This window comes from Mobula birostris, chromosome 9 (assembly GCF_030028105.1).
Source record: "Mobula birostris isolate sMobBir1 chromosome 9, sMobBir1.hap1, whole genome shotgun sequence".
Classification (NCBI taxonomy): Eukaryota; Metazoa; Chordata; class Chondrichthyes; order Myliobatiformes; family Myliobatidae; genus Mobula; species Mobula birostris.
This window is the reverse complement of record NC_092378.1, coordinates 26,769,575-26,796,324: the sequence shown is the minus strand read 5'-3', so window position 1 is coordinate 26,796,324 and position 26,750 is coordinate 26,769,575. Positions and strand designations below refer to the sequence as shown.

At 39.5% G+C, this 26,750-nt stretch overlaps 1 protein-coding gene and 1 long non-coding RNA gene across 2 annotated transcripts in view; one reads left to right on the top strand and one right to left on the bottom strand.

Moving 5' to 3' along the window:
* Positions 1 to 9,974, bottom strand: part of dusp16 (dual specificity phosphatase 16) — a 72,723-nt gene extending 62,749 nt beyond the window's left edge. Inside the window, exon 1 of the mRNA XM_072267650.1 lies at positions 9,955 to 9,974. The gene's annotated coding sequence lies outside the window, so the exon portion shown is untranslated. The remainder of the gene's footprint in view (positions 1 to 9,954) is intronic.
* On the top strand, positions 252 to 20,190 carry LOC140202605 (uncharacterized). The gene is made up of 3 exons (XR_011887134.1): positions 252 to 336; positions 15,406 to 15,546; positions 19,845 to 20,190. It is a non-coding gene; the product is annotated as an uncharacterized lncRNA (long non-coding RNA).
* Positions 20,191 to 26,750: the final 6,560 nt, after the last annotated feature.

The window sequence follows — 26,750 nt, the reverse complement described above, 5'->3', positions numbered from 1 at the left end:
TTTTAACTAAGGCCAGATATCTGCAACAAGTAATTCCTAAATTTTTTTAAAAAATATTTAATATAACAAAATCATTTTTACATTATGAAATATAGGTTATAAGATGTGCTAAGCATATTTATAAAGTTACTTGAATTATTTGAGCCAAAAATGTGCTAATCAGTTGCAACATTACAGTAAGTAATATGAAGGGGTTAAATGTCATGGAAGGGAGTGGTCTGGAAGACATACAGGAAATGAGTCTTTACATTCAGTGATAAAAAATACAAATTCTTAAACTGTCCTCTAGTACATTTTTTACAAAGACTTCATCTTAGCCCAAGAAGAAAATGATTTGTAAGTACTAACCTGATTACTTAAGTATTGATTTTCATATATTAATGCCATCTGCACTGAAAATTTGTCAAATGAAAGGTACAGTGTATTAGTAATGAAAATTATATAAGACAAGCATCTAGTTATTTTTATGAAAATATTTGGAAATTTCACATTAATCATTTAAAATAAAAGATATAAAATAATGGAAAACACAGTAAGTCAGGGAACATCCATGGAGAGCTCAGATCTTCAGTTAACTCGGAAGACCACCCATGCTTATTTGTCACCTGTATCCATTAGAAGCCCATTATTTCCCAGAGCAAGTTCCCAGGTCTGAACTTCTTCTTTTCTCTGATCCACAAGAGCTAGCCCAGTCTAAACTGGAAAACCCTTCCTCACAAATATTTGCAACATATAGTGTTCTTAAATGTTTAGAACTTTCACAAGTGTTCAATTGCTATTAAACATACAATTATCTGTTTCTTTTGTAATTAAGGAAATTAAACAAAAACAGATAATCTGTCACTTATAAATGCAAGAAAATGATTAAAAGCAAGTAATCTAAATCAATTCAAGTATATAAAAAAGATCTAGCAATTTAATTTTGTCAACTTTTCTGAATCCAGATGTCATACTTGCCCCTCTCAGGCACAGGTAGGCACCTCTCGATCTCCACACAGCTAACAGGAGTCACCTGCCACTCGTTTCCAACTCTTTTCCATGGAAACATAGAAAACCTACAGCACAATACAGGCCCTTCAGCCCATAAAGTTGTGCCAAACATGTTGCTACCTTAGAAATTACGAGGCTTACCCATAGCCCTCTATTTTTCTAAGCTCCATGTACCTATCCAAAAGTCTCTTAAAAGACCCTATCATATCTGCCTCCACCACCATTGCCAGCAGCCCATTCCACGCCCTCACCACTCTCTGCAGAAAAAACTTACCCCTGACTTCTCCTCTGTACCTACTCCCCAGCACCTTAAACCTGTGTCCTCTTGTGGCAACCATTTCAGCCCTGGGAAAAAGCCTCTGACTATCCACACGTTCAATGCCTCTCATCATCTTATACACCTCTATCAGGTCACCTCTCCCCCTCTGTCACTCCAAGGAGAAAAGGCTGAGTTCACTCAATCTGTTTTCATAAGGCATACTCCCCAATCCAGGCAACATTCTTGTAAATCTCCTCTGCGCCCTTTCTATGATTTCCACATCCTTCCTGTAGTGAGGCAACCAGAACTGAGCACAGTACTCCAAGTGGGGTCCGACCAGGATCCTATATAGCTGCAACATTACCTCCTGGCTCCTAAATTCAATTCCACGATCGATGAAGGCCAATACACTGTGTGCCTTCTTAACCACAGAGTCAACCTGCGCAGCTGCTTTGAGCGTCCTATGCAATCAGACCCCAAGACCCCTCTGATCCTCCACACTGCCAAGAGTCTTACCATTAATACTATATTCTGCCATCATATTTGACCTATCAAAATGAACCACTTCACACTTATCCGGGTTGAACTCTATCTACCACTTCTCGGCCCAATTTTGCATCCTATCAATGTCCCGCTGTAACCTCTGACAGCCCTCCACGCTATCCACAACACCTCCAACCTTTGTGTCATCAGCAAACTTACTAACCCATCCCTCCACTTCCTCATCCAGGTCATTTATAAAAATCACGAAGAGTAAGGGTTCCAGAACAGATCCCTGAGGTACTCCGACTGGTGACTGACCTCCATGCAGAATATGACTCGTCTACAACCACTCTTTGCCTTCTGTGGGCAAGCCAGTTCTGGATCCACAAAGCAATGTCCCCTTGGATCCAACGCCTCCTTACTTTCTCAATAAGCCTTGCATGGGGTACCTTATCAAATGCTTTGCTGAAATCCATATACACTACATCTACTGCTCTACCATCATCAATGTGTCCTCAAAAAATTCAATCAGGCTCGTAAGGCATGACCTGCCTTCGGCAAAGCCATGCTGACTATTCCTAAACATATTATACCTCTCCAGACGTTCATAAATCCTGCCTCTCAGGATCTTCTCCATCAACTTACCAACCACTGAAGTAAGACTCACTGGTCTATAATTTTCTGGGCTATCTCTACTCCCTTTCTTAAATAAAGGAACAATATCTGCGACCCTCCAATCCTCCGGAACCTCTCCCATCCCCATTGATGTTGCAAAGATCATCGCCAGAGGCTCAACAATTTCCTCCCCCGCCTCCTACAGTAGTCTGGGGTACATCTCATCCAGTCTCGGCGACTTATCCAACTTGATGCTTTCCAAAAGCTCCAGCACATCCTCTTTCTTAATATCTACATGCTCAAGCTTTTCAGTCCGCTGCAAGTCATCGCTACAATCACCAAGATCCTTTTCCGTAGTGACTACTGAAGTGAAGTACGTATTCATTAAGTACCCCTGTTATTTCCTCCAGTTCCATACACACTTTCCTACCGTCACACTTGATAGGACCTATTCTTTCATGTCTTATCCTTTTGCTCTTCACATACTTATAGAATGCCTTGGGGTTTTCCTTACTTCTGCCCACCAAGGCCTTCTCATGGCCCCTTCTGGCTCTCCTAATTTCCTTCTTAAGCTCCTTCCTGTTAGCCTTATAATTTTCTAGATCTCTAACATTACCTAGCTCTCTGAACCTTTTGTAAGCTTTTCTTTTCTTCTTGATTAGATTTATTACAGCGTTTGTACACCATGGTTACCAGTAGCTTATTTAACCCAGCTCTCATCCACAGTCCTTGTTCACCCTTAAACCAGCCAGCCTCAATTAGTTGCTCTTAGCCTTCACTTACCTTGTTGGTTGATGTGCTCAGTAACTGTTTTCTGTTGTTTTGTGGCCCCTTGTGGCTTGTTAGTTTTGCAATTATTAAGGTTATTGTTCGTTGTTGAATCATCTCGGTGGCTCTGCTGTTGGGCCAAACCTCCTCTACATTCCTGACAGCCCCAAGAATGTCAGTCAGCCACATGGAAGGTGGGGACTTTTGCCTTGGCTCAAGGGCTCCTAACTTCTGCCTAACCACATATATAAAAGTTAGAACTGCTAACTTTTAGGCAGAAGATCTGAGTCAAAATTCAAGGAGAGGATAAAAGAAAAAGGCTCTGATTGCTTGGAAGATAGAAGACTACAGAACTGATTATGTATGTATTATCTAGGTGTAATTATGTTCTTCTTATCTTGTGCCTATTTTGCATTTTGACATAGTTAGTTTAACCAACTGTTGTTGACATGTGTACTGAAGTGTTGGGACTTCCAGCTGCAAACAATAAATCATAGTAGTCATAGTCATAGTCATACTTTATTGATCCCGGGGGAAATTGATTTTCGTTACAGTTGCACCATAAATAATAAATAGTAATAAAACCATAAATAGTTAAATAGTAATATGTAAATTATGCCAGAAAATCCCTCTCAATGATAAGAGCATGCAACTTTTCATAGGAAGTAAACTGCAAATACACTAATCATCTTTCAGTAAGTGACAATTTTATTTTACAAGCCACAGAATAATCAATGTTTAATGTCTTGTTCCACCTTTCTTTGAGGTGTTCATGTACTGTTTAATGGGGATTGGGCTATCACTGCTCCTGCTGATGAAATTTCAGTTGCACTTAATAATTACAGATTTGGTCCAGTTTCATTGATGTTACAATTACAGGGAATCATTTGGGACTTGATCAAAGGAATCTGTTGTGAGCTGGAACTACTGTTTCCTTAATAAGGAGTTTTGTTTTTCATCTGAAAACCTGGTAGATGAACTTCATTAGATTCTTGGAGATACAAGAGACTGCTGATACTAGAATCTGGAGCAACACAAATGTTGGAGGAACTCAATGGATGAAGGGTCTTGCCTGAAATGTTGCCTGCCCATTTATCTCATTGGATGCTGCCCGACCTGCTGAATTTGTAATGGTATTTGGTTTGCTGACTGCCAAGTTTTAAACTCAAACAAAGACCTTAAGACCCATCTTATATAAAGTTACAAATATTCTCACTAAAGAGAGATTATACTGTAACTACCCATTCTTCAAATTCTAGTTCACATCCATGTTTATTCTCCATGGTGAGTTTAGTTGCCAATACCCACAATTCAAGGAGCAGATACTTCCAGCTAACAAAGTAGTTTAAGACACAGTTCATTTATTTTCATTGATACACATTTAAAACCAAACAACATTCTCAAAGAGCATTTCTAAAATGGGTACAATTCCTATAAACTAAAGACATATCAACAAGCTGCAGGTAAACAAAACATCCATCACAGAAATTGAAGGTAGTTCAAATGGATTCTAGCTCACCCCGTGTTTCTTCCATGCTGCTTGATGTTTCTTAACCATCCCTAGCAAGTCTGAACTGCTTTCTACATTTATGCTGTTTCTTTGCCACTTGGGTAACTTTACATGCATATGATATTTCCTTATATACTCTTTTTACACAAACAGTCTAAAAGCATCTCGAGACGCAGTTCCACAAGTAATGCTGGGAGGCTAACTTCCTTGAGTACATAAACATTTCAACATTAATAGATCAGATTATAGATTGATATGCTAAATGCTTGTTTCCATCTGGCTGCAGGCTTCCTTGGACTAAGCAACTTAGTCCACTTGTCTGTTCTGAAACAATCCAAACTAAATAACCCATTGTCTTATATTAACCTCTCAAGCAGCAATAAACTACATGTAGTGATTTTCTACAGACAGAATTATTTTTTAATATACAGAGCTTTTTTGCAAAGCTGTTCTATAGGCAGTACTTTGTTTTAAATTGAAGAACTGAAGACTGACTCCCATTTATGATCAGAACTAAAAGAGCAATATTAGTTGAAAGATTACTTACAACTGTTTTGATCTTACAAGTGACAGCTGCTGTGTTTAGAAAACAAGCTTTGCAAAACAACAACTTCCTGTCCCAGGAAGTGAATAACCAACGCAAGTTCTTCCAGCATCTTAAGTTCTTTCAGCATTAAACTCTACATCATGTTCAATATTGCCTTGTTGTCTTAAAGAATTTAAGTGAGAATTGACATCTGTTCTTGAAGTTCTTGCTTAGGATTGTTTATTTCACTGAAAATCTGAATCTATGCTTAAAGCACAGAAGGCACAATTGCTTTGACCAAATGAACAAGTTTATTGTATTAAAAGATGTGTTTCTGTTATGCTCCATATGTTTTTTTCAAATAATAGAGCAGACATGTATCATAACATGTCTTTAGAAATATATATACTGGTAATGGTATGGTAGCCCAGAAGCACTGAAGGGCTAATTAGTAAGTTGCACAAAAGATCTGGCAATGACTTTCCAGATAAGCAAGTTATGGGAAAAAATATAATTTATTTTGAAGTTTACTGGAAAACATGTTTCTACCAAAGCTACAAGACTCTCTGCTGCTTGGATTATCTTGCAATCACGGTCTACAGAAAAAAAAATCGTTAAATGAGCCTATGTTGGTTTTGGTGCAATGTTGCTTGAGAATATTCTGCTTTTGCTTATTGAGCTGATAAATTCATATTGGCATTTCAGTACAACATACCTGTTTAAAAGTAGATAGCACGTGGAACATTACCTTCAAATTGCACTAAATACACTAAACTCTGATACATTCATCAAAGTGCAGCAAGCTCAAGCTTGTCATTAAGTGAAAACAAAATTTTATTATTCAATAATTTGTAAGTACCATATTTGAATTCTGCATTTTACAACAGTGTGTACTTTTAATCTCCACTTCTCAGCACAATGGATTCCAATTAGCTGGGCCATATTTTAATCAGGGCAGCCATTTGGGACAACTCCCGAAGAACAAAAACTAATCGAGTAAATAGCTTGGATTCCCTTCGTTTATTGGGGACACTATGCCAGTTCAGGAAATTGTAGCTGATGTTTCTAACTAGCATCAAGTCAAAGTGCACTTGAATGGTCATTAGACACTTCACCTTGCTTAAAGCGAAGAGTTTTTAAATAGTGTCAGTTGCATGTACTTATATTCAAAAAACAATTATTTTTCTTGCTGATCATTGATGAGAATTGTCAGAACTTTTGTCACTAAAGCATTTGAAGGTATCGATAATCATCTTGAATATTACAATGGAAGTTAAGTTTTGGAGGATATAATCAGCTAAGGTATTGTATGAAGGCAGTCTATTATCTGCCCTAGGTGTCTGCATTGATTTTGTTAATTTACTGTCAATTATAAGAACACAGCAGTGTACACTGGATGAATTCCTTTGTTGATAACTATTAGGATTTAATACAGTTTTATTGTACTATAGTAGTATTAGTAGTGTTTTAAGTTATTTGGTATTTCATTTAAATACATAATTTGTTACTCAGTTAAACTTTAGTTTGTTCTATTTGTACGTTTTTAATTATTTCCATGAAACTTAGGGCAGCCGCTTATTTGGGCCAATACGTACTTGTCCTGGTGGTGTCCCAATTAACCAGAATCCACTCCACATACTTTGATAATAAAATTACTTTGATCTTTGATGGATTTCAGGGTTGTCCAGGTACAATAGTTGGAAAGCAGCATGTTACTCTCCAGAAAAACAGATTAATTTTTGGTCTGCTCACCAGTTATGGCATGAATGATATAAATTTCCTTTCTGTCTCAAGGTCCCAATGATACGTTCTGGAACTGGGGTGATGCCATGAGACCTTGTTGTTGTCCCACTGATAAAACAGCAACAAGGTTATATCTCACTCATTTCCTCAGAAAGATAATTCTATTAGAATTAACTTTTCTGACTCCTTCCTTGGAATCACAACTTTCTAAAGGTTTGTGTTCTTTCCAACTCTAGGATCGATGTTGCTTAAGGGATCAATTTTTTGCAAGTGAAGTACAAACCATTGGAGGAGCTCACCTGATCGACTAGTATCTGTGGAGGCAAAAATTATGGTTGACCTTTTGGGTCAATAACTGCAAATTGTCTTCTTCTGGGACATAAGTCAGGGTTTTTCCAAAAAGTAAAAATCCTCCTTGAGTTCATCCAGGGTTAGGTCTAACATTCTGATGACCACAGATTGCTGGGTACAAACACATACTTTTCAGAGTATAATTCTGTCCCCTTCAACAGATAAAGGACTACAAGTTGACCTCCCTGATACATATTATCTGTGTTAAGGCTGATTTATACTTCTGCGTCAAATGGACGCCGTAGTCTACGCAAGTGGCCTGTGCGCATTGTGAGCATTTATACTTGTGCTTTGGTGTGTCTGCGTTGCTCTGCAATTTGGGCACGTCGTGCATGCGCACACACCTGCCCATGCAAGGCTTCATGGTCATGGTAGTCTTTCTCGGGGTAAACAAGTTTAAAGCGAGCGTCTTTTTTCATAAAAGCGAAATGTGTCCTCCATAATTTCGGAGGTCTGTAAAGCTTTATGGAAAGCCTTGCAGCCAGAGTTCCTTCCCTGCCCTTCAGTCGCCCAATGGGAAACTATTGCAGCGTAGGAGGAAATGCGATGCTACCAAGTGGACCAATCACAGTTGTTGCGGTCTGCATTGCCGCGATGCGTAGTTACATTTTGGGAGAGTTGCGCATCAGGCTACGGCATAGGGATCCACGTAGGCTCTGCGTAGGGTTCGCGGCTACACCGTACCTACAGCGTCGATTTGACGCAGAAGTATAAATCAGCCTTTAGGCCCTAACTATCCAGGGACATAAACCTAGCCAGGACTCATAGAACTGTACAACTCAAAACTCTTTTCAAATGTTTATTGAAAATAAATACTTCTACTATTGTCATAATTCAAAATACTACAGATAATATACAATGTTAGAAGAAGCTTCAGGATTATGTGATATAGGATAAAAATGCTACAATCTATACCATGATTATTAATGTACCATACACTCTTGCAGTTTGTTTCTGAAGATCTTATAGTTTTTACTATTTGACTATAAATGAAGCTTCATCTCTCATGTAGAGTCACAGCACAGAGAGAAGTCCTTTGACCCATTTTATCAATGGTGACCAACAGGTTCTTACTCATTTACCTGTACGTAGTCCTTTACCTTCTGTGTTGACAATTACAGAGCTCATCTAGCTTCTGAAATGTTGTGAATACTTACAGATCATCCACACAGGCAGTGAACTCCAGGTTCCAACCACCCTCTAGATGGCAAGGTTCTTCCTCAGAGGGGTAATCCTCTTGCCCCTTCTCCTAAACCTAATTTTAGATATCTCTGCTATGGGGAAACAGATTTTCCAATTTTCTTTATCTACTGTCTGCCCCCCATATTTTGTACAGCTTTCACAGCCTTTCCCCTCTCAGCCTCCTCTGTTCCAAGAGAAACAAATCCAGTCTCTCCAGTTTCTTCTCATAAAGGAAATGTTCCTTTCCAAGCAACATTCAGCTGAACCTTCATTGCAAGATCTCTCTGGTGCAAGATCATCCTTCCAAAGCAGGGCCACCAAAACTGCTCACAGTCCTCTATCTGTGGTCAAACCATGTTTTGTAAATACGTAGCATAACCTCCCTGCTCTTCCATTCAATACTCTGGCTAATGAAAGCAGATATCCCATGTGCCACCTTCACTACCTTATCATCATGAGCTGCTACTTGTGAGTTGCTTGGATTTGTACACCAAAGTCCTTCCATTCCTGAATATTCCCTGGGCTCCAGCATTCACTCTGCATGTTCAAATCTTATTAGTTCTTCTACAGTGCATCATGTCATACTTATTCAGGATCAAATTTCATCTGGCTTAACTCTTCCTTGCAGGCTCTGTATTACCACATCTGCATCTGTCTCTTAACAATGTGTCTTGCAATAATTCTCGATGTATCAGTATTCCTAAATGTAGAAGCTCCAAATCAACCGCAAAGTGAAAACAATAGATAATAGACAATAGGTGCAGGAGTAGGCCATTCGGCCCTTCGAGCCAGCACCACCATTCACTGTGATCATGTCTGATCATCCACTATCAGTATCCAGTTCCTGCCTTATCCCCAAAACCTTTGATTCCACTATCTTTAAGAACTCTATCCATCTCTTTCTTGAAAGCATCCAGAGACCTGGCCTCCACAGCCTTCTGGGGCAGAGCATTCCATATATCCACCACTCTTTGGGTGAAAAAGTTTTTCCTCAACTCCGTTCTAAATAGCCTACCCCTAATTCTTAAACTGTGGCCTCTGGTTCTGGACTCACCCATCAGCAGGAACATGCTTCCAATCCCTTAATAATCTTATATGTTTCAATAAGATCCCCTCTCAGCCTTCTAAATTCCAGAGTATACAAGCCCAGTTGCTCCAATCTTTCGACAGATGACAGTCCCGCCATCCCAGGAATTAACCTTGTGAACCTATGCTGCACTCTCTCAATAGCAAGAATGTCCTTCCTCAAATTTGGAGACCAAAACTGCACACAATACTCCAGGTGTGGTCTCACCAGGGCCCTGTACAGCTGCAGAAGGACCTCTTTGCTCTTATACTCAATTCCCCTTGTTATGAAGGCCAGCATGCCATTAGCTTTCTTCACTGCCTGCTGTACTTGCATGCTTGCTTTCAGTGACTGATGTACAAGAACACCTAGATCTCGTTGTGCTTCCCCTTTTCCTAACTTGACTCCATTTAGATAATAATCTGCTTTCCTGTTCTTACCACCAAAGTGGAGAACCTCACATTTATCCACATAAAAGTCGTCCTTTCCTGGATCCTTGGCTCCTTTCCAGGTTGACAGATTTCTTGCCTCTTCTCTGCATTATATCTTTAGAATACATGGCATAAGAGTTCCTGGACTGTCACATTAATGGAGGGTCATAAACAAAAGTTAAAAGATAGAAATTTTGTAAACAGGATGAGTGTGAATACTACTGTAAGTTTGTCACTGCTACAAGCTGCAGTAGCCTGTCATATCCTATGTTTTTATTCATTTCCCTCTGGGCATAGTGTAAGGCTGATGCCTAAGAAGTATTCCCTAGACCAGCTAACCTCACCATACTCTCACTTGTAATTCAGGAGTTCACCTTCTCTTTAAGTGGATCTTGGGGTCTGGAGTAGGTGGTGATGGGAGGGAAAGGTGAGGTGAACATATGTCGAATGTTATTTGCCTTCGTGCCAAATCAAAAATATTTCCCTGTTCAGTAGGTCTTAGACATACTAGCACAATTTGGAAATTTATGGCTTTGCAATCTGTACTACTTGTCCCCTCAATACATGTGTAAAAATCAAAACATTTCTAATTCATTCAGTCAAGAGAATTGAACATAGCACTTTATTGAATTATTTCTCTGAATTAGCTCTTGATACATTTGCACATTTAAAATGCAAAATCACATGACATTTACTATGAATGACCATATTTTAAACTTTGTAGAAAATAGCAATAAATGGGTCGCACTTACTGTGCTTGACGCTGTAGAAGCTAACAAATTTATTTCAGGCTGCTGTTTATCGATTACAGTTGATATTCAATACCATCATCTGCTCAGTATTAATCAACAAGCTTCTAAACCTGGGCCTCTGTAAATATCTCAGCAACTGGGTCTTTGACTCCCTCTTTGGGAGACCACAATCAGTATGGGTTGGTAATAATATCTCCTCCTCGCTGACAATCAACACAGGCCTGCCTCCATGTATGCTTCGTCTACTGCTCAACTCTCTCTACATTCATGACTAGAAGCCACTCAAAAGCCATCTATAAATTCACCAGTGACACTACTGTTGACAGAAATCTCTGACAGCTTTGAGGATGCATGTAGGATCTTGCACTCAATGTCAGCAAGACCAGGGAACTAATCATGGTCTTCAGGAAGAGGAAATTATGAGAACGCACACACACACGTCAGTCCGCATTGAGGGGTCAGTGGTGAAAAAGCGTGAGCAGCTTCAAGTCCCTGAATGTCAACACCTCAGAGTATCTATCCTGGGCCCAACATAATGCAATCACGAAGAAGGCACACCAGTGGTTATACTTAATTAGGAATTTGAGAAGATATGGTATGTCACCAAAGAATCCAGCCAATTTCTACAGCTATACAGTAGAGAGCATTCTGACTGTTGTATCACTGCCTGATGTGGAGGATCCAATGCACAGGGTAAAAAGGGATCGCAGAGGGTTGTAGACTATGCCAGCTCCATCATAGACCCACTATCGAGGATATCTTCAAAAGGTGCTACCTCAAGAAGGCAGCATCTATCATTAAGGATCTTCACAATGCAGGACATGCCCTCTTCTCACTGCTACCATCAGGGAGAAGATACAGGAGCCTAAGGAACTCATTCAATGTTTCAGGAACAGCTTCTTCCCCTCTGCCATCAGATTTCTGAATGATCCACAGACACTACCTCATTGGTCCTACTTTGCAATATTTATTTATATTGTATCTTATAGTTTTTTCTTATGTACTGCTGCCACGAAACAATGCATTTTATATCAGTGATAATAAACCTCATTCTGATTCACTCCTTAAAAATCTTGAACATGCTCCAAAGCCCCATGTTTTTCCCATGAAGCAGGATCAATCAGTTTCCCTGATTTGACATTTTTGTCCATATTGTTAACCCAAGAAAGCCAAGTTCTGCATCTTATTAATCTTTTCCTGCAAATTGTCTTTTAATATTCTTGCAAAGAATTTCAAAGTTATAATATGGCATGGACATATGACAAATATTCTTTTCACATACCATAAATGTGTGTAATATTCTAGAACAGAAATAAAACTAAAGCAAGTGCTAGCAAACAAAAGGTATGCAAAACAAGGCATATTTTTTGGTGTGGGCTGAAGAAGAACTGAATGTAATAAGATATTTGTGAGACCATGAATTGATTTACTTGCCCTTTGAGAATGAGCCATACTTTGTGGAAACAACCTAGATTCTTTCATGGAGTGAAAAAGTGTAGCTAAAACAAAATCAAAACTAGGCACACATGATGCTTCAAGCATTTCATGAATTTCAAATGGCCTGCCCACTTATCTTCTACCTCAGTCATCAATGCAGCCATAATAAGAGCCTTTTGTTTACACGCCAGATTTACAAATCAAAGTACATGCTGTGAATAACAGAACATTATGCTGCTATTTGCTTTTGTTTTTCACTTGTGAAACTGGGTATTTTTACTATCTGCTCAAATGTCTCATGCCTTGCAGTAATCATAATATAGCTTTGTCTTCCCAACAATCCCTTCTCTCCCATCCCTCTACCCAAGCATCCTTAGAGGTAATAGTGGACATCACTTTTCATTTAAATAGTTGAACTTACAAAAAAAAAAATCGCGCTTTTACAAATTTACATTTTTTTTTAGAAAAATTGACTTTTGTGCCATATAGTGAAAAATAATTAATCTACTTAAATTAATCTAAATGTATTAATTTCTTTAAATAATTTCATTATAATTTCAAAAGGCCTTATACTATTTAAAAACCTTAAGCCAATATTCTGCCATCACTACACAACATGAAAGTGCAGTTGTAATAAGCGAACAAAGGAATTTACAGTATTTTCATATGTGAGTCAAGAGCATTAGTGTAGTATATATCAAGAAGCCAATAAAATATAACCTGGAAATTTAAGGGGAAACTCTCAGCTTGCTGGTTTAATGATAGCATAGTGGATTATAACTATGGTCATTGGAGGTTAACAGACTCTCTCACTGCAGTACAACTATCTTCAGCTGGCTTCATCAATGACCTTCCCTTTGTCGTAAAGACAGAAATGAGGATGTCTGTTGACGACTATCTTTTTGAATTCAAATTATAGTTTTATCAGAACAAAGCCCGCTGTTCTCACATGCAGCAACAAATGGACAATATTTATGCTTGATAAGTCATAAATATTATTTATTTCTCAGTACCATTAGACAATTAAAATCTGGATGCCAACCGCCGTAAAACAAGATACAGACAGCCAGACAATTAAAATCTCCTGACCTAGTGTTTTCCATGTCCCCTCAACATTCAAAAACATTACTGATGCCAGATCCTCTCTGTCAACTAACTGTGTTGCCATTTACCATCTGGACCAGACATATACAATTTACAGCTGCAAGATCACGTCAGAGGTTGGGGAGCGTCTCATATGCTGATTCTCTAAAGCAATTCCATTATCTACGAAGGGGTTGTAGAACACACCCTGCTCATTTGTGAGAGCACAATTCCCATACTGATAGGAAACAAAACAGCCTGCTTAATTGGCACCTTAATCACCACATTAAACTTCAAATTGTGCTGTTGTTTCTTTAAGAACTCTGAATCTAAATCCTGGAACTTCCCTACCATTAGAAGTGCAGTACTTTTAGAAGCTATATGATCATCACTTATTCAACAGCAAACAAAAGAAAGCAATAATTAGTGGCCTTTTCATTGACATGCATATCCAGTGTATGAATGTAAATGAAGACTAAAGATAGGAATATGAGTACAAAAGCAGGTTATGGAAAACTGAGAGAGAATACATTTTTTCAATAGTGGAGAGAATTCAGGAGAGACGGACAGGACAAAGGGTAGGGCTGGGGTTACATGTGGAGAAGGTGCAGATGAAGTCAACAGGTTGATAGAAAATGTGTACAGTTAGGGTGAAAGAACTGAAACAAAGGACACACAAAAAAAGATGGTAGTTAAAGAAAAAGAACAGAAAGAAATGAAAAAGTAGTGAAATGCACAGTTACAGGCAAGGCCCAGCATTGTACTGAAGATAGGAAGTTAGAGTGAGTATCACAGATGGATGTTCCAGAGCAAAACTGACAAATTCTGAATAGGAACACACCCAAGCCACAACATTATATTTATAAAAACACATTTGAAATACAGTGTCATTACTTACACTGCTACAGAATTTAACGATTCATTAATAAATGAAAAATAATTATTAATAGGTATAAGTAGTACACAAACTAATATTAGTGTGCAAGGTACTTACTGCATTATTAGTATATCAGTACTAATAATCCTGACCCGGATCTGTGCCGTACCCTCCAAATATCCGGACCTGCCTCTCGGTTCTTTTGCACTACCTTACTTTCCATTTTTCTATTTTCTATTTATGATTTATAATTTAAATTTTTATATTTACTAATTTTTACTATTTTTAATATTTAATATTTGTAATCTAGGGAGCGGGAAGCGCAGAATCAAATATCGCTGTGATGATTGTACATTCTAGTATCAATTGTTTGGTGAACAATAAAGTATAAAGAATCAATGTGTCATATGATGATAATAAATTACTTACGCCACTATTCTGCAACAGCCTAAAATTCTTCAAATTGAATTAATTCTGTTAGGTGAGTTGAATGAGCAAAGAATTATAAGTCTTGTGTTTGGCTGAAGTTGTGTATTTATCAACTTATTATCATTACTGCTTCTGCAACTTCCATCTGTTTTCTACTTCTATTGCCAATATTTGATGATTTGATTTTACTTCATTATGGTCAGAGTTAGAGTTAGAGTTATGTACTGTGCTGTATTAGGACTCTTGCCAAGGTGACACTGTTTATTTAAGTATCATCATTGATCTTAAAGTTTGGTATGAAGCTTATGGGCATACTGGTGATGAGGAAAAATTGTGGTCAGAATCTGGATGTTCAGGATTTAGATTAGTTTGGGATACTTTACAGAGTTAATATCGGGGTAGTTAGATATGCAGAAGAATTTGGCAGAGGTCCAGAGTTAGGTTGGAGATCGGAAAGTTTATTCTTCAGGGAATAATTGACTTTTACAACAAATTATGACAGTGGCTGTCACGTTAAGAACATATTAGCGATAAGTGTCTAATGCAGAACGTGCAAGGGGAAAGCATCTCCAGGTTGATGGATCAACAGAGTTGAGGTCTTAGCCATTGTTACCTCTTGCAAGTTATATGGTTGCTGCAGACATCAAAGAGTAAATCCTATGCCGATCAAAGCTATTTTTTGCTTCTTCTTTTGCTCTCTTAGAGAGTGAAATGGGCAGGAAAGGATGGGTTAAATTTATCTCATAGGCAGACCAGTCCAATTGATCCCAAGAATGAAAGTGTTAACGTATGAGGAATGTTTGATAGTTCTCGGCCTGTACTCACTGGAGTTTAGAAGAATGAAGGCGGATCTAATTGATTCTCGTCTCTTATGCTCTAATGGCTTTTATCTTGTTCCTTTAGATGGAAGAAAACATTTTTTATTGTCCATGCTAATCCACAACCAGCCAATCCAGAGTAATTCTTTGAGCGAAGGATTCCGGCCCGAAACGTCGACTCGTTTCCACGGATGCTGCCCGACCTGCTGAGTTCCTCCACCGTGTTGTGAGTGTTGCTTTGACCCCAGCATCTGCAGATTATTTTGTGTTTACTTCCTTATTCTTTCGCCTGTTCTTGGGTATGTTGAAGAGTGCTCCATCTAGAGGTCTAGTACATGAGAGGCAACTGCATAAAGTTAATCCATGCATGCGTGCAGAAGAAGGCTTTCGCTACAAAACCGAAGCTGAAAGATGATTTGCCTAAACATCACAAAGTCTTCATCTAATTGCAAGACTTTACACCCTGTGTACTAACCTGTTCTTGAATTCTGACAATCATTTTGGAAATCCCAGTTAGCATCCCTATGAGGTAAAGATTAAAGTTTAGCTTTATTTATCACATATACATCAAAGCATAAAGTGAAATATGCTGTCCTCCTCTTCTAAATTACTCTTCAGATGCTGCCTCCAAAGGCAAGGCCAGATTTTATCACCTATCCTTAAGTGAATTTGAGAAGCTGATGGTTAATAATGTTCGTGAAGCAATGCTGACCGTCTGATGAAAATGTTCCCTCAGTGCTGTTGGGCATGGTGCTCCAGCGTTTAGAACCAACAACAATGAAAGAATTATGATCTATATCCAAATTAGGATGGTGTATGGTAGTGGAGGTTTTTGCCTGAACTTACTGCCTTGTCCTTCTCTGTAATAATCTATCAGAGATCAGTTAGATGCTGTTGGAGTAGTCTGAGTGGACACTGTAGCTAATGTTCAAAGTAAATTTATTATCAAAGTACATATATGTCAACAATACACTCCTGATATTTCTTGTGAGCATACTCAGTAAATCCAAGATACATAATAAAATCAAAAAAAGATTGCACCAAACAGAACAAACAAACAATGTGCAAAAAACAACAAATGGTGCAAATGCAAAAAGGCAAAATAATACTAATAAACAAGTACTAAGTATCAAGAATGTGAGATGAAGAGTCATTGAAAGTGAGTCCAGAGGTTATAGGAACAGTTCAATAATGGGGTGAGTGAAGTTAAGTGAAGTTATCCCGTCTTGTTCAAGAGCCGAATGGTTGAGGGGCAATAACTGTTCCTGAGCCTGGTGGTGTGGGTCCTGAGGCAGCTGTATCTTCTTCCTCTTGGCACCAGTGAGAAGGGAGCATGGCCTGGGTGGTGGGAGTCCTTGATGATGGATGCAGCTTTCCTGTGACAACGTTTTGTGTAGATGTGCTCAATGGTGGGGAGGACTGTATGGCGGACTGGGCCGTATCCACTACTTCTGTAGCATTTTCCATTCAAGGGCATTGGTGCTTCCAGATCACACCATGATGCAACCAGTCAATATACTCTCCACCACACATCTATTGAAGTTTGTCAAAGTTTTAGATGTCATGCTGAGTCTTTGCAAACTTCTAAGGATGTACAGGTACTGGTGTGCTCTCTTTGTAATTGCACTTATGTGCTGGGCCCAGGGCAGATTCTCTGAAATGATAACATCGAGGAATTTAAAATTGCTGACCCTTTCTACCTTTGGTCTCCCAATGAGGACTGTCTCATGGACCTCCAATATCCCCCTCTTGAAGTCAATAATTAGCTTTTTGGTCTTACTGACATTGAGCAAGTGGTTGTTGTTGTGGCACCATTCAGCCAGATTTCCAATCTCCCTCCTATGTGCTGATTCATCACCACATTTGATTTGGCCAGTGACAGAGATGCCATCAGCAAACTTAAATATGGCATCATAGTCATAAGTGATACGAGTTGAGCAGGGGGCTAAGCACAGAGCCTTGTGGTGCACCTGTGCTGTGGAGGAGATACTTTGCTAATCTGAACTGACTGTGATCTACAAGTGAAGAAATCAAGGATCTAACTGCATAAGGAGATATAGAGGCCAAGGTCATGAAGCTTATTGATCAGCTTTGAGGGGATCATAGTATTGACTGCCGAGCTGTAGTCAATAAGGAGCATCCTGATGTATACATCTTTGCTGTCCGGATGTTCCATGGTTCAGTGAAAAGCCAGTGAAATGGCATCTGCTGCAGACCTGCTGTACCAGTAGGCAAATTAGAGTGGATCCTAGTCGCTTCTCAGGCAGGAGTTGAAATGTTTCATCACCAAACTTAAAATATTTCATCACAGCGGACGTAAGTGCTACCGGACGATAGTGATTGAGACAGGTCACCAAGTCCTTCTTAGGCACTGGTATAATTGAAGCCTCCTTGAAGCGGGTGGGTACCTCAGACTGTTGAAGTGAGAGGTTAAAGGTACTGGTGAACACTACAGCCAGTTGATCAGCACAGGTCTTTAGTACTCAGCTTGGTACCCCGTCTGGGCTGGATGCTTTCTGTTGGTTCTCACTCCTGAAGGATGCTCTCAGTCTCTGAAATTACAGAGTCATCAGGGGCACTGGGTGTTCATTGAAGGGTCGTCCATGTTTTCATGCTCAAAGCAAGCATGGAAGGCATTGAACTCATCTGGGAGTGAAGTCTTGTTGTTACCTATGTTGCTTGGTTTCACTTTCTAAGAAGTAACTTTATTCAAGCCCTGCCACAGCTGTTCAGCATCCTTCAGTAACTCAAATTTTGTCTGGAATTGCCACTTGGCTTTCCAGAGATCATACCTGGTCCCCTTGTATCTTACTTGGTTGCCAGTCCTGAAGACCGCTGATCTGACCCTCAAGAGATTGTGGATCTCGTGATTCTTTCAAGGCTTCTGATTGGGGAAGACTCTGAATGCTTTTCTGGGATACACTCATCTATAACTGTTTTTATAAAGTCCGTGACAACCATGGTGTATTCATTCAGATCCTCTGAGTCCTTGAACACGGTCCAGTTCACCAGCTTGAAGCAATTCTGTAGCCATCCCTCTTGCCTCCTGCGAACACCTCTTTGGTGTCCTTGTCTCTGGGGCCTTGCTGTTTACCCTCCGTCTATATGCAAGTCAGAGGAAGACAGTCAAGAGATCAGATTTCCCAAAATGCAGTCTGGGCATGGAATAGCAGGCATTCCTTGTCTTAGTATAACTGTGGTCTAGTACGCTGGGACCTCTACAGGTTGTATGCTGATGGTATTTGGGCAAGATTTTCTTCCAACAAGCCTGATTGAAGTCCGGACTGTGATTTGAAATGTGTTGGGATGGACTGTTTCTTGGTTGGTGATGGCAGCATTCAATATCTCAGGTGTCTGCTTACTATTGGCTTTTGGTGGTGCGTAAACTGCGGTCAGGATCACAGAGAAGAACTCTCTTGGTAAGTACTAATACTTTTTGTGTTGTCAGAGATGCACTCGTTCAGGCAAGAGTATTCCATCACATTCCTGACAAAGGCTTTGAGGTGGCAGAAGGTGAGGTATCTGCTGCGGTGTACACTGCTTCTGACTTGCATTTGCCGCCACAGTATTTGTGGCTGGGTTAATAGGAAAGATAAGAGAAACTTGCAGTTTTTCAACTTTATAAAGGATATGTTGAGACAGGACCTTGCATAAGTATGTAAAATAATGCTCATATAGAATCTGTGGAGAGAGAAAGAGTTAATGTGTCAGATAGCCATTTCATCAATACCTTCTAGCATCTAAAATTGCCTTTGTTTTTTAATAAATGTGGAATGAAATTTCTAAATTAAGACTAGGATACAGATTCAACTGTTGCAAGGCTAATTTTCACACAGAAATAATCACTGCATTGAACATATCTCTGTGTAAGCTCACAGCAGCCAAAACAATGAAATTATTTAGGAAATAATCAGGATGATGTGAAGGATTCTATATCTTTATTTAAATTGTGTGGTCTCACTCATTTGGAATGAAACTGACATACTGCTTCAAGAATGTAAAAACACAGACAAGAGAGAATCTGCAGATGCTGGAAATCAAGCAACACACACAGAATGCTGGAGGAACTCAGCAGGTCAGGCAACATATATAGAAAAAGGTAGAGTTGACTTTGGTCTCCGCCTGAAACGTTGACTGTACTTTTTTCCGTAGATGCTGCCTGACCTGCTGAGCTCCTCCAGCACTTTGTGTGTGTTGCTTCAAGAATGTAATTTATTTTGATGGAATTCTGGTCTCCAATTCACAGATCTCACTACTTTAAAACATTAACGTCAGTAACTTGGTCATTTGTGGGGAGCCAAGAACTGTTCTTGTGATCTTGTGGGTAAAGGGGATGGACAGAGAAAATTGGGAAGCCTTGCCACAATTATACAGAACATTGTTGAAGGCCCATATGGAGCACTGTGGGTACTTAGGGAGAGATAGTCACACAAAAATGGCATCCAAAGAAAGCATGGTAAAGCCTCTACTTTAGTAGTTTGCGCAGACTTGGCATGTCATCTAAATTTTGACAATCTTCTCTAGATGCGTGGTGGAGGGAGTACTGTCTGGTTGCATCACAGTCTGGTAAGGAAACACCAATGCCCTGACATGGAAAAGCCTACAAAATGTAGTGGAGCACATCTACAGGAAGTGCTGTTGCAGGAAAGTAGCAACCATCATCAAGGACCTCCACCATCCAGGCCATGCTCTCTTCATGGTGCTACCATCAGGAAGGAGGGTACAGGAGCCTTAGGTCCCACACTACCAGGTTGAGGAACAGTCATTTCTTCTCAATCATCAGCGGATAACTTCACTCTCCCTACCACTGAGCTGATTCTATAGCCTACAGACTCATTTTCAAGCACTCTACACTCATGTTCTCCACACTTATTGATTTATTTATTATTCTGTTCTCATTATTTTTGTATTTGCACAGTTTTCTGTCTTTTGCACATTAACATGCTATTATGTTTGACTGCCTTTGTTGTGTGATTTATTCATTGATTCTATTGTGCTTCTTTGTATTTATTGTGAATGTCTGCAAGAAAATGGATCTCAGGGTAGTATCTGGTGACGTATATGTACTTTGATAATAAATTTACATAGAACTTTGAACCAGAGCACCCAGGAGAAAGTCACACGGACACTGGGATAACGTGGAAACTCCACACAGATGGCGCCCAATCTTGGGATGAAACCTGTGTCCCTGGAACTAGGAGGCAGTGGTGCCAACGTCTGTGCCACCAGGCTGCCTGTTACCATGGGCAAACAGTAATGTTGGAGTAAGGTTATAGTCAGATCAGCCATGATCTTAGTAAATGACAGAACTAGTCATCGTCATTCACATGTTTGCATAAAAACATGAGCAATAAAAATGGTCTGTGCTTTTCATTGTCCCAGCAGCAATCCTCAATGTGTTAACAATGCTGCAGCTGTTAAGGTATAATGTACCTAAACTTAATCCAAGTTGATGCTGATTTAAAATTGTCACCCTGTTGTTAACCATCTCTTGTTATTGAGATGTTCAAACTAAATTGAATTCCAACATTACTAATGCTATTATGTTTAATGCACACTAAATTAGATATCACCAATAGGAATATGTTGATTAGACAAGCACTTTTTAATGTCCCCTTCATAACATCATCAACGACTGGGCTTTGTCAAGAGTCATGGAGTCAGAGCAGTACATCACAGAACAGGCCCTTTGGCCCATCTAGTCCATGCCAAAACCATTTAAACTGCCTACTCCTATTGACCTGCAACGGGACCATAGTCCTTCAAATCCCTACTATCCATGTATCTATCCAAACTTCTTTTAAATGCTAAAATCGAGCTTGCATGCACCACTTGTGCTGGCAGCTCATTCCACACTGTCATGACCCTCTGAGTGAAGTTTTCCCTCATGTTTACCTCAAACTTCTCACCTTTCACCCTTAAACCGTGACCTCTGGTTGTAGTCCCACCCAAGCTGAGTGCTTGCATTTACTCTATCAATACCTCACATTGTTTTGTATACCTCTATCAAATCTCCTCTCAATCTTCTATGTTCTAAAGAATACAGTCCTAACCTATTCAATCTTTCCTTATAACTCAGGTCCTCCAAACTTGGCAACATCCTTGTAGATTTTCTCTACACTCTTTCAACCTTGTTTACATCATTCCTGTAGATAGGTGACCAAAACTGCACACTACTCCAGGCCTCACCAGTGTCCTATACAACTTCAGCATAACATTCCATCTTCTGAGCTCAGTACATTGATTTACTTTATAATTTATACTTTATTGTCGCCAAACAATTGATACTAGAACGTACAATCATCACAGTGATATTTGATTCCGCACTTCGCGCTCCCTGGAGTGCAACTCAATAGTAAATATTAAAAATTTAAATTATAAATCATAAATAGAAAATGGGAAAGTAAGATAGTGCAAAAAAAAAACCGAGAGGGAGGTCCAGCTATTTGGAGGGTATGGCCCAGATCCGGGTCAGGATCCGTTCAGCAGTCTTATCACAGTTGGAAAGAAGCTGTTCCCAAATCTGGCCGTATGAATCTTCAAGCTCCTGAGCCTTCTTCCAGAGGGAAGAAGGTCAAAAAGTGTGTTGGCTGGGTGGGTCGTGTCCTTGATTATCCTGGCAGCACTGCTCCGACAGCGTGCGGTGTAAAGTGAGTCCAAGGACAGAAGATTGGTTTTTGTGATGTGCTGGGTTGTGCTTACGATCTTCTGCAGTTTCTTCCGGTCTTGGACAGGACAACTTCTATACCAGGTTGTGATGCACCCTATAAGAATGCTTTCTACGGTTCATCTATAAAAATTAGTGAGAGTTTTAGGGGACAGGCCAAATTTCTTTAGCTTTCTCAGGAAGTAAAGGCACTGGTGGGCCTTCTTTGCAGTGGACTCTGCTTGTTTGGACCAAGTCAGGTCATTTGTGATACTGACCCCAAGGAACTTAAAAGCTTTTGACCTGTTCCACTTGCGCACCACCAATGTAAATGGGGTTGTGCGGTCCGCTACTCCTTCTGAAGTCAACAACCAATTCCTTCATCTTGCTGACGTTGAGGGATAGGTTATTGTCTTCGCACCATGCCACCAGGTTCTTAATTTCCTCTCTGTACTCAAACTCATCATTACTCGAGATACAGCCTACAATTGTGGTGTCATCAGCAAACTTATATATTGAGTTCAATGGAAACTTGGCTACACAATCATGGGTGTACAGTGAGTACAGCAGGGGGCTGAATACACATGTACATATGAAGACCAATGTGCCAAAAGCTTTCTTTACGACCCTATTAATCTGTGTAGCCACTTTCAATGAATTATGGACCTATATTCCCAGATCCCTCTGTTGTACCACACTCCCCAGTGCCCTACTGTTCACTGTGTAAGACCTATCCTGGTTGGTCCTACCAAAGTCCTCACACCTGTCTACACTAAGTTCAATCTGCCATCTTCTGTCCATTTTTCCAGCTGATGTTGATCCCTCTGCAAATCATGATGGTCTTCTACAATACACCCCCAATCTATGGTCCCGGAGTAGGTTGATGGGAGTAGGCAGTTTAAATGGTTTAGGCATGGACTAGATGGGCTGAAGGGCCTGTTCTGTGCTGTACTTCTCTGACTCTTACAATTTGGGTTATTGGTCGTTCCCAAATCTGCTGATCCAGTTAACCACATTATCATCCAGATCATTGATATAGATGACAAACAACAAGAGACCCAGCATTGATCCCTGCGACACACCACTAGTCACAGGCTTCCAGTCAGAGAGGCAACCCTCTACTACCGCTCTCTGGCTTCTCCCACAAAGCCAATGTCTAATCCAATTTACTACCTCATCTTGGATGCCAAGCGACTGAAACTTCTAGAGCAGCCTCCTATTCGGGACCTGGTCAAATGCCTTACTAAAGTCCATGTAGACAACTCTACTCTCCTGCCTTTATCTTTTTCCCTAGTAACCTCCTCAAAAAACTGTATAAGATTGGTTAGACATGACCTACCATGCAGAAAGCCATGCTGGCTATCCTTAACCAGTCCATGCCAACCAAATACTTATATATCCTGTCCTATAGAATACCTTCCAAGGAATATTGTTGTAATGATGAGCATTTGAAGCATTGTATGACAGCAAACAGACTTTGAACAACCTATTGAGCAGGAGTAAATGCCTGTCAAAAATACATTGTTTGACTTTGTCAAACAATGTGATATGGTATAGATAAATTTAATTAAACTGTTGCTCAAGGAATTGAGAAAGGATAGGAAAAGGACTACGGTTTGGCAGGATTCCTAATGGTTGGCCATCCAGGCTATGCTCTTTTCTCACTGCTGCCACCAGGAAAGAGATGCAGGAGCCTCATGTCCCACACCACAGGTTCTGGAACAGTTATTATCCCTCAACTATCAGTTTCTTAAAAACAGAGGGGATAACTATACTCATCCCAACACAGAACTGATTCCACAAACTATCGATTCATTTTTAAGAATTCTATAACTCATATTCTCGATATTTATAGCTTATTTATTTATTATTATTACTTTTTTCTCTTTTTTGTGTTTGCATAGTTTGTCTTTTGTACATCCTGTAAGCTGTTTGTATTTGTTGTGTGTGTTTTCATTGATTCTGTTGGGTTTCTTTGTACTACTGTGAATGCCCACAAGAAAATGGATCTCAGGGTTGTGTACTTTGACGACACGCTTAATTTAAACTTTGAACAGTTCAGAAAATGTTCGGCAGAAGGATTTCAGGTGTGAGGTCTTCTGGTCTTATGAGGATGAAGTTGAGCAGATTGGACTATGCTCAGTATGACTTGAGAAGAATGAGAGGTCACCTTGTTGATGCTTATAAGATTCCAGCAAAGCTTAACAAGGTGGATGCTGAAAAGAGTTTACCCTCACTGATTAGAAGCTCAACAATATCAACATAAGTACAGGAGCTACAACTGCAGCTCAGAAACTAGGTATTCTGTGATGAGTGACTTATCGGAAGGCCTTTCGAGCAATCTCCAAGGCACAAATCAGGTACGTGATGGAATACACTCCATTGACTGGACATGTGCAGTGCCAGTAAATCCCAAGAAGCTCAGTTCCTATCGGCATAAAGTAGTCCACTTAGTTGGCACCACATTCTTTCCTTCCACCTGCAGTCCACAGTATGCATCGTCAATAAAATGCACAGCAATTAATTGTCAAATATACACTTACAGCACCTTCCAAATCTGTAACCTCTACTACCAGAAAGGTCAAGGGAAAGCTTCCTCTCCAAATAGCACAACAGCTTGACTTCAAAGTATGTCCATTATTACTGGACTTAAATCCCAGAACCCTATGTCTAAGAACACTGTGGAAATACCATCACCAGCAGCACTGCAGAGGTTCAAGAAGGCAAATCACCATCACTTTCTCAAGGCCATTAGGGTAGGCAATAAATGCCACCTTAGTAGTGCTACCCAGATCCTGAACATGGGAAGATCAGAACAACAAGCCTTCTAGGAGGAAAATAATTCCTGCTTTAAGTTCTAACAGACTGTAAACACATTAAAAGAAACAGAATTAGGCTTTTGGTGTAACAAGAATTTTTGAGTGATAAATAGTTTAAACTATTTTGCAACTTCAAGTGCTAAATGAGATCTGAACTAGCCTCTGCATTTCTCATCAGTATTCTAATGTGTATGAAATTGATCAACTTGAATAAGGTAGGTTAAATTTGATAGTGTCAAAATTCACAGAATAAAATTCTTCAGAGAATTTAGAATAAATGAGATGATAAGCACAAGAGATTCTGCAGAATCTAAAAATCCAGATAAACACACACAAAGTTCTGTAGAAACTCAGGAGGTCAGGCAGCATCTATGAAGAGGAATAAACAGTCGACACTTCGGGTCAAGACCCTTCATTTAATGATTTATGTGTCATTGTGACATAATGTGTGTAATAATAACAAATGCATCATCAGATACATTTAAGATGTATTTTTAAAAAAATGTCATTGCTGTAAAAGGTAAGTAATAATTGACCCTGCTGAATTATACTTTATTTAAAGTTCACACTTTTTATGATGTATTGTTGGACACTGGCAATTTCACAACAAGAATTTAGATATTAACTTATTATAAAAATAATGAATGAAACCACACAGTTAAAGCAAGTACGGTATATATAATGATGAAACACTGAATAGGGGAAATGCTATTCTAGATTCAGAAGAGTCTGTGTAAGATTATGAGAATAAAGCATAAGATGTTTATAAAAGTTTTCTTTATTCTTTCACTTGATGTAGACTTTGCTGGGAATACACTAATAGTCAATCAGTAATTGCTCAAAAAATGGAGTAGTCAAGAGACAACCACCCTGTTGGGCTTGGAGTCACATGTAGCATTTAACAAAGATTATAAGTGAACTAGTTAGGTTTTTACTGCATTCTAGTGGTTTCATTGTTACTGTTACATTTTTTCCTCTATATTGTTTAATTATCTGTGTTGTATTCAAACTCGTGTCTCTGGGTAAATGGATTCAGAATTATCACATGTACATCAAAACATACAATGAAATGTGTCAATTGCGTTAACAACCAACTCACCCAAGGACGTGCTGGGGGCAGCCTGCAAGTGTCACCCCAAAATCTGGTGCCAACATAGTATGGCTACAATATTCAGCAGAACAAAACAGAATATACCAAGCAACAACAGTGAAACAAGCCCCACTCCTCCTACTCTCTCCCCCACCCAGAATTCAAACTGCTAATCCACTAATTCGGACAATTAGGGATGGGCAAATAAATGCAAGCCTTGCCTGGTGATACACAGATTTCAGAATGAATAGCCGAACTGTGGGCTGTTGTATATCAAGGCAATAGTTACAATATCCTACTGACCAAAAGTCAGTACATTAACCCCTTTTCTTTCCATGTAATGCCTCGCCCAATGAGTGAGTCATTTCCAGAATATTAATTTTACTTCACGTTTCCACCAGAAACTGCGGGTTTCAAATTTTCTTTTATATACATATTTACATATATACAATTATCACATAAGAGAACTCAATTTTCTCGTTTTTTTAAATCAAAAAAGCCATATAGATTCGATGCTGTAGTCCTCAGAGGAGTCAATATATTGCTACGAATCCAAGGTGAGACTTAAGTATATAGGCCTCATATAAGAGAAGCGAAATGTTATAGATATTCCTTTGGTCTGAAAGAACAATCCAACATAACGTGGCTAACGTTTATCTGGGGGGAAACAATCCTCGCAAAATTGAATTTCAATCTGGAGAGAACCCAGAACCCGTATTAAAGTGGAGATGAATTGTAACTTCCTTTGCCATCACTGGCACAGCGCCTACATCAGATTCCCACAGTTGTAGGGGGCAGAGGCCTAACCACAGGATCACCGCCCACCAGGTCTGGGTGTGAGGGAGCGGAGCGGACAGAGCGCGGCTTGATGATGT